The sequence below is a fragment of the Pan troglodytes genome, chromosome 8 (genome assembly GCF_028858775.2).
Source record: "Pan troglodytes isolate AG18354 chromosome 8, NHGRI_mPanTro3-v2.0_pri, whole genome shotgun sequence".
Lineage (NCBI taxonomy): Eukaryota > Metazoa > Chordata > Mammalia > Primates > Hominidae > Pan > Pan troglodytes.
In genome coordinates this window covers 42,100,352-42,109,040 of record NC_072406.2, presented here as the reverse complement: position 1 = coordinate 42,109,040, position 8,689 = coordinate 42,100,352, and the positions used below count along the sequence as shown (strand labels likewise).

The following is an 8,689-nucleotide window of genomic DNA, read 5'->3' as shown; positions in this document are numbered from 1 at the left end:
GGAAAATTTGGGAGGTGGTAAAGATATTCTAGTGTCTTCCACTTCCCTCTCATCTTCTGCTGTAGATTTTCTGCTTCTTTATCCCCATCTGCCTTGTGCCCCTCACTACCTCCATGGCCTCCTAGACAACTCTTCTGGCGTGGACCTCACCGTGGAGCCCTAGGGCCCCAAATACCTTCTTCCCCTTCCAGTGAAACAACATTAGCCTGTCACATAGCTAACTTCAGCTAGTTCTTATCACTAATTTAAATAAACTCACCCTCAAGGTTTGCATGACTAATGGATTTAAAATGTTGGCCCTTTCAGGGAGGGCTGGGGTTGCAGTTTTTTTTCTCCTCAGTTTAGCATCAAATCTCACCATTTATTCAGTCCAGAATTATTTACAGAGTGTCTACTATGTGTCAGGAACTGTTTTATGCACTGGAGATATGATAATAGGCAAGATGGGCCTTCCAGGAATTTCTATTGTATGGATGAGATAGACAGTAAACAAGTCAACAAATGAATAAATATAATTCAGCCAGTTATTTAGGATCTTACATGCTGCTCTCTTTCCAGCAGCCTCTAAAGCTATAGGGCTTGGTCTTGAATTGCTGTGGATAATTCACGTGAGAATATTTGAATGTTGAGAGTCAAGCGTTCAAAGCAGCAGCTAGGCAGAAGGAGAAAAAGAGATGTTTTCAGATACGTCATGAACAGGTTGCCCTCTGATTTGACCTTGTCCCTTCCTCCCACTGGTGCTGTGCCCAGCTCCAAACATACTGGATTCCTACTGCAGCCTATCAAATATTTACACTGACATTACAAATATATATATTATTTACTTTAGCTTCTATAAAATATTTACATGTCATGCTAAATATACACAATATATTATATTGCACTGTGTTTTTCCTGCTGCAAGTCAGAGAGACTGTCTGGAACTTTCCCAAAATCATGAGAAAAGACCAGGGCGAGGGGAGAGTCCAGGGTGGGCATATTAGGAGAAAGAAGTTGTGTCTACCTGCATCCAGGGAAAGTGCTCCCCAGGGAAAAGCAGGACGTCGAAGATCTGTCCAAGAGAAAATAATTGTGCACTTTGTCCTCATACTTTTCCTCTACATTTAGTTCCTGGTTCAAAATAAGCACTGAGACTGAGGTCAGGCAGAGTTCAAACAAACAGAAGCTCTCACTCACCTCTGACATTGGAGATACCAGTTAGATAGGTCCATTGGATCAAATCCCAGGGCAAGGAGCTCAGAACCCCTTGTAGGGGCTCACAGAATGGTCCACAGAATGCTTTAGAAAATCTTGGCAGCCCTGTTCAGGTGCCCAACACATCACTGTGCTTCCCACCCATAGAAGGGGCCACCCATACCCACTGTCCATCTTACACCACAGGTGAGGTTAAACCATGGTGGCTGTGAAGCTGATGCCTCTGAAATAGACTCTTTTTCAATTACATTATAACACTGAATGTGTATTCCTGCACAAAATACCCCTCAACCTGATCTTGCATCTCCTTTTCTGCTTCCTGATGATCTGAGTGCCTGGCAGACAAGACTGTCTTCAAAGTCTTCGCTCATTCCACTTGTCCCTTTAAAAATGTCCTGATGGGTACATAGATGTTCATCTTCAAGCTTTGTATCAGCTATATTTCCCTCTGCGTTGTGTCTTGAGGTCAAGGTCTGTTTCTCCTCCAAGCCTATTGTCTTCTTCAGGGTCCAAAAACATGATCTTGGCTTAATAACTTTATGATGGATCCAATGTTTATAACCAAAGGTGGACCTTGCTTAGTCAGGGCATAAATTGTATCATTTCAGAATCAGTAATGTTCCACGCTTCAGAATCTCCTGCCACAGGGGTCTAGATGAGCCCAAGGCAAAGAAGAAAAGGTCTTACCTTGTGGATGTCACTGTTTCCATGTTCATCTGCTGCATCAGTGTTATGTTATTTATGCGAGATGCTGATGGAAGCCTCATCTCAGTGCATACAAGTCAAGATCTCTGTGGTTTTAATAACTTGGTAATGGCCACAGCCACCTTTTCCTGTAAAGATAAGACCAATAATCTTGGCACACATAAAAAGAAACCAGTCAGCTTCCAAGCTCTCCAGATTTATTGTATGTCCTTATAAAAGGGGTTTCCCACAACATTCAGCCCTTTTTTGTCCTTTCAGCCTTCTACCATATAGGACACAGTGTTCCTCCTTGCCTCTCAGGAGGATGCCATGTTGAAGGCGCCATCGTGGAAGCAGTGTCTGGGCTCTCACCAGACACCGAACCTGCTAATCCCCCAGCTTAGACTTCCCTAGTCTCCATAACCCTGATTTCCCAGTTTACATAGTTGTCAGCAATAAGTTTATGCTTTTTATAAATTACCCAGTCTAAGATGTTTTGTTATGGCAGCATGAATAGACTAAAACAATATGCCTATCTTTTCTGTTACCAGTCTGTAAATTCCTCTATAGAATATAAAGCCTCTGTATTAGTGGTCTTATTTTTCTGGAAAGACTCTCCTAGAAATCAAAGAATCTACCTGTTGTTGTAACAATAACCCAATGTCTTAGACTATTCAGGCTACTATAACAAAATACCATAAAATGAGAAAATTTAAATAACAAAAATTTGTTTCTCACAGTTCTGGAGGCTGGAAAGTCCAAGAGCACGCAATCAGCAGATTCAATGTCTGGTGAAGACCTGCTTTCTGGTTTATAGAAACCAGAAGCCGGTGCCTTCTGGCTGTGTCCTCACATGGGGGAAGGAGCAAGCTAGTTCTGTGGGGTCTCTTATAAAGGCACTAATCCCATTCATCAGGGTTCCACCTTCATAATCGAGGCTTCGCCTTAGGGGTTAGGAATTTAACTCATGAATTTTCACACCATCACACTGCACCTTTGCATTTTTTCCACATTTAAAATGAATGTATAGAAACTTGGCAAGTTAGAAACTCATTATTTCTCCCAGATGTCAGGCCATCCTTATGCATTCATGGTAGCACTGCTAAGTTGTGGTTGTCTAACCCAGGTCAGCTGGAGTGGGAGCCCGGACAGGCCTGCGGTGCCCTCCTGTCATCTCTCCTCACCATCACCCTTAAACAGCTCTCCTTGTCCAGAACTCCACCCACACAGTAACCCAATCCCCTTAGTCCCTGCGACCTAGCCAGGTACTGACTCACCCTGCTAGGTGTTTAGGTGTTACTGCATTTCTCTGGGGACGGAGATTTTTATGGAAAACTCTGAAAGACTAAAACAAGGCTCAAAAGAATAAATGGTTGAAAGTCAGAGGTGGTGACAATTCATTAGAGGACACAACTGGGGATAGATGGCCCTGCCACACTCTCCATATAGCCAGCCTCCTCTGGGGAGGGGGTGCCCAGTTGGACGAATGCCTCCGTCAGTGTGTCAATTGGAAAACAGAACTCGATTTCCCCATGGCCCCTGGGCTCCTGCCAAGGCCTTCAGATTTGCTGAAGAATGGCACCATTAACTAGTTACAGAGGCTGTCTGCTTCAGCGTGGGGGAAGGAGGGGATGGTGTCTGAGGCTTTTAGATTGGGGCCAGGATTGGAGAGAAGGAAGAATAAAAGAAGCAGATGCTGTCAAAATAGTTTATTGGCTTGATTCATTGGGTTCAGCAGCTGCCACAAAGAAAACAGATTCCTAGAGAACTACCAGCCAGACAGCGTGCTCTTTCAAGGGAGCTTGATGGAAAGAGAAGATAAGGCTTTGCTTTTAAGGTATTATGCTTACCTTAACTGGGATTCCTTTTAAAAATGGCTCTGAGTGTGTGTGTGTGGGGCGGCGAGGGGGGTGTGTGGCGGGAAGGAGTCAGGGATGCAACAATACCAGGACACTGATATACAATGCTATCGCTTTTATGCACTCCTCCTTCCCCAAACTCACACCACCAAGAATTTGGCTAAGGATTGTGATTAAACAGAGCTTTTCTATGTCAGCCTCATTCATACTCAGCAACTTAATTCCAGAGATAAGGGTCCGAAACACACAGCACAAAGCTTCTGGAAACCACCCAGACATCACCCTTCCCCAGGAGTCCCACCCCAGCCCAAGGTTATGGGGCTACAGTGTTCCCATTGCTGGGTGAAACAGGGTTTAAATGTCCACTAAGTGAACTGCTGCTAGAACAATTTGTCTTTTTTTTTTTTAGATGGAGTCTCACTCTGTCGCCCAGGCTGGATTGCAGTGGCATGATCTCGGCTCACTGCAAGCTCTGCCTCCCGGATTCACGCCATTCTCCTGTCTCAGCCTCCCAAGTAGCTGGGGCTACAGGCACCCGCTACCACACTTGGCTAATTTTTTCTATTTTTAGTAGAGACGGGGTTTCACCGTGTTAGCCAGGATGGTCTCGATCTCCTGACCTTGTGACCCGCCCGCCTCGGCCTCCTAAAGTGCTGGGATTACAGGCGTGAGCCACCACACCTGGCCTTGTCTTTTTAACTCTCTAAGTTCTTTTTATTTTCTTAATTAAGCTAAATAAAGAAGAGTGCATAAAATATAATGGATTATATAAAGAATGATAATAAAGCAACTCCAGGGTAACAACAACTTGGGTCAAGAAAGAAAACGTGGTCAGCTCCTGGGAAGGCCTCCTGTGGCTGCTCCATCCTGACCTCACAGCTTATATATCCAAGGGGAACCTGGCCATTCTGACCTCACAGCTCCTCCCACCCAAGGGACACCTGCCCCCTCCTGACCTCACAGCCCCTCTCCTACCCAGGGGAAACTGCCCTTCCTGACCTCACAGCTCCACACACCCAGGGGACACCTGCCCCATCCTGACCTCACAGCTCCGACACCCTGCCCCTCCTGACCTCAGAGCTCCCTACCCTTTGACCTTGGATGGTGGCATTACCTAAATAGTGTCTCCAAAGTGCAGTGCATATCCTAGTGGGTAGCATTTGACATGGTTTTTGTTGGAACTGGGGTGAATATTTAAATTTGAATTATGTATTTATATGACTGTATATGAGGAGGAAATCATCCTCAAAACAGAGATTTTGTACATAATAGGCTAAAGAAGGTGGTTTTTAAAAAATTCAGAATGATTTAAAGAAAAGCATGAAGGCAATAAGGTCATGGCATGTATAAATATGGCAAAATCGTGAAGGTGGCACACAATGACCACTATGTGGAAATCCAATTTTTAAGGAATTCGAGCAAGACCCTGTCGGGGTCAGTAGCAACTTGAGAGTCATGCAAACCACTGTTCCCCCAACTTCCCTGATAAGACTTGCCTGTTACCTACACTGATTCCTGGCTCCTCTCCTGGCCCACTAATCCCAAATCCTCAAGAAGGGGCCCAGGTATCTGAATGATTTGCAGGAATCTCAGGTGACTTGTGACCTGTGACCTGTACAGATGAGAAAGTTTACATGGGGTCCAATTCCTACAGTTTTAGATAAACCCTGACACTCGTTCATATCTAGACAGGAGCAAGTCCTGGAACCTGGATTCCGACTCAGGGGCAGAACCAGGGTCTTTTCCTCTGTGCTGGCTAAGCAGAGAGCTCTAGCTTCCAATGATCACTCTCCAAAAGGTTAGGACAGGAAAAGGCAGAGACCAGGGATGGAATCTGAAAGCCACAGTCACCTGAGGCTGAGAAAAGCAGAGTCCAAAAGAGGGGTGGACCAATGACCTTAGACATGTGAGACAGCAAGGAACCCAGGAGTGAGAATGGGCACACCTGGCTCTCCTTGATCGTGGCAGTGGGGGAACTTCATGGCAGTTTTGGAGGGCTCGGCTTCTGGCCTCCTTTCTCACTGTCTAGCTTAGTTGGAGTCCCTTCTAAGCCAGCACTGTGGTTCACACCTGCAGTCTCAGTGCTTTGGGAGGCCGAGGTGGAAGGATCAAGAAGAGGAGTTTGAGATCAGCCTGGGCAGCAAAGCGAGACCCCATCTCTAAAATATGTTAAGAAATTAGCTGCGTGTGGAGGTGTGCACCTGTAGTCCCAGCTGCTTGGGAAGCTGAGGCAGGAGGACCGCTTGAGCCCAGGAGTTTGAGGCGCAGTGAGCTATAATCACACCACTGCACTCCAGCCTGGGTGACAGAATGAGACCCTGTCTCTAAATAAATAAATAAATAAATAAATAAATAAATAAATAAAGCAGGGGAGTAAAGTCTCGGGGATTAGCTTCTGCTTTCACAACAGAACCAGGTAATGATGCGATTAATCTATCGACAAATTTTTATTAAATTTCTACTATGCTCAGTGAGGGGTGGTAGGGATGGGGGAGTGACAAGAAGAGAATGCCGTCCTTTTCTCAAAGGGCTCACTGTCTACCTGGGCACACAATGATGACCAGGACATGCCCCAGCCAGCTTCTGCCTGCATGCCTTCTTCCTCTGCAGGTGATTTAAAAGCAAGATAATTGCAGGCCCGAGTGCCGGATGTACACGAAAGAATTCAAGGGAGACTGAGAAAGATTTTAATAAGGTATGTGTTGGCGGAGGGGGTGGCTATGCCACCTTTATGGGAAATTGAGGGTGGCCCAACAACTGCAAGGCATCCTCAAGTATCCTGGCCATCTTCAAAGAAGGGCAGGAAGGGTGTTCTGAAATCTCAGGCAGGAATTGGAATCCTGTAGCCAAGCACAAATGCTCCTGCCATCATCAAATTTGCAACCATGGTAATGAAAAGAATCATCTCTCATTATGTGAACGCTTCCCTTCTCTTACCTCATAAACTCAGCAGGTCCATGGGAAACTGGATTTGCAAGTTCAGTTATTTCCAAGTGATCCATGTATGACTCTGACTTTTTGGAAAGGCTGTGGTGTGTTTTTAATCCTGGGCTGGGCCTCCTGGTTTCTGTCCTTGTTTTCCTCCCTACCTGCACACACACACACACACACACACACACACACACACACATACACAGAGTTGAGTTAAAGTAAATATTGAGATGTCCTGCACTTTTCAAAAGAAGATATACAAGCAACTAGCAAACATATGACAAAATGCTCCACATCACTAGCCATCAAAGAAATGCAAATCAAAACCACAATGAGATACCATCTCACACCAGTCAGAATAGCTACTACTAAAAAGTGAAAAAAAACAACAGATGCTGTAGAGGCTGCAAAGAAAAGGGAATGCTTATACACTGTTGGTGGGAGTATAAATGAGTTCAGCCCCTGTGGAAAGCAGTTTGGAGATTTCTCAAAGAACAGCAATCCTATTATCCCATTATTGGCTATATATCCAAAAGAAAGAAAATCTTTCTACCAAAAAGACACATTCATTCACATGTTCATTGCAGTGCTATTCACAATAGCAAAGACATGGAATCAATCTAAGTGCCCATCAATGGGGGATTGAATAAAGAAAATATAATATGTGTACACCATGGAATATTATGCAGCCATGAAAAAGGATGAACTCATGTCCTTTGCAGCAACAGGGATGCAGCCGGAGGCCGTTATCCTAAGCCAACTGATGCAGAAACAAAACCACTGAATACTGCATGTCCTCACTTAGAAGTGGGAGATCAAGATTGAATACACATGGACACAAAGATGGCAACAATAGAAACTGGGGACTAACAGAGGGGGAGGAAGAGAAGAGGGCAAGGGTTGAAAAACTATTAGGTACTATGCTCAGTACCTGGGTGACAAGATCATTCATACCTCAGACCTTAGTATCACACAATATACCCAGGTAACGAACTTGCACATGTACCCCTTGCATCTAAAATAAAAGTTTAAAAAAGAGAGATGTGCCAGCGTGGTGGCTTACGCCTGTAATACCAGCACTTTGGGAGGCCGAGGCGGCAGATCACCTGAGGTCGGGAGTTCGAGATCAGCCCAACCAACATGGAGAAACCCCATCTAACCAACGTGGAGAAACCAGCCTAACCAACGTGGAGAAACCCTGTCTCTACTAAAAATACAAAATTAGCCAGGTATAGTGGTGCATGCCTAATCCCAGCTACTTGGTAGGCTGAGGCAGGAGAATGGCTTGAACTGGGGAGGCGGAAGTTGCTGTGAACCGAGATCGTGCCATTGCACCCCAGCCTGGGCAACAAGGGCAAAACTCCGTCTCAAAAAAAAAAAAAAAAAAGAGATGTCCTGGTAGGTGGAAGAAGTGATAAAACGGTAGCTTAATGTGGGGACGTGGGGATGGGTGAAAAAGATCGCGTGAATGTGTGCGTGTGTGTGTGTGTGTGTGTGTGTGTGTGAATCTGTCTTCTTTAAAGGATGTCAGCCATTTTCAGGTTTCTCCATTGAGAGAGCCATCATTTTGAAGCAGATCTTCTTTGTCTGGAAAAGAAAAACCTGAGTGTCACGGCTGTAAGGTGAGTAAGTCTCCGTTCCCCTGGTGGGTGGTTGAAACTGGAACTATTTTATGGCTTAGGAAAGTCTGCCCCTTCCTGGAAGCTGAAAAGAGGATGGTGATTTAGAAAGGAACAGTTTCAATAGTGTAATTAGACAAAAATAAGGTCTTTTAGGAAATTGAATCCGAAATTTAAAAGATAAAGGAGAAAGGATTGAGGAAGATTTTGTGTTACCTGTTTGTTTCATTTGGGTGAGCTAGGACTATGTTATATGTTCAGAGGCCATGGAGAGCACAGCTGAAGGAGGAGATCTTCATTAGAGTGATGCCTTGAAAAGTGGAAGGCGAGATACAGAGCATAGACTGGTGCTTCACATATGATCTGGGAGAGGGATAAAGGACATTTGGTGAGAAAGCAACT

General features: G+C 44.9%; 1 long non-coding RNA gene across 1 annotated transcript; it reads right to left on the bottom strand.

Annotated features, from left to right (window-relative positions):
* Positions 1 to 494: 494 nt before the first annotated feature.
* On the bottom strand, positions 495 to 8,230 carry LOC107966907 (uncharacterized). The gene is made up of 2 exons (XR_001706965.4): positions 6,675 to 8,230; positions 495 to 2,027 (listed from the first exon to the last, which is right to left on the bottom strand). It is a non-coding gene; the product is annotated as an uncharacterized LOC107966907 (long non-coding RNA).
* Positions 8,231 to 8,689: the final 459 nt, after the last annotated feature.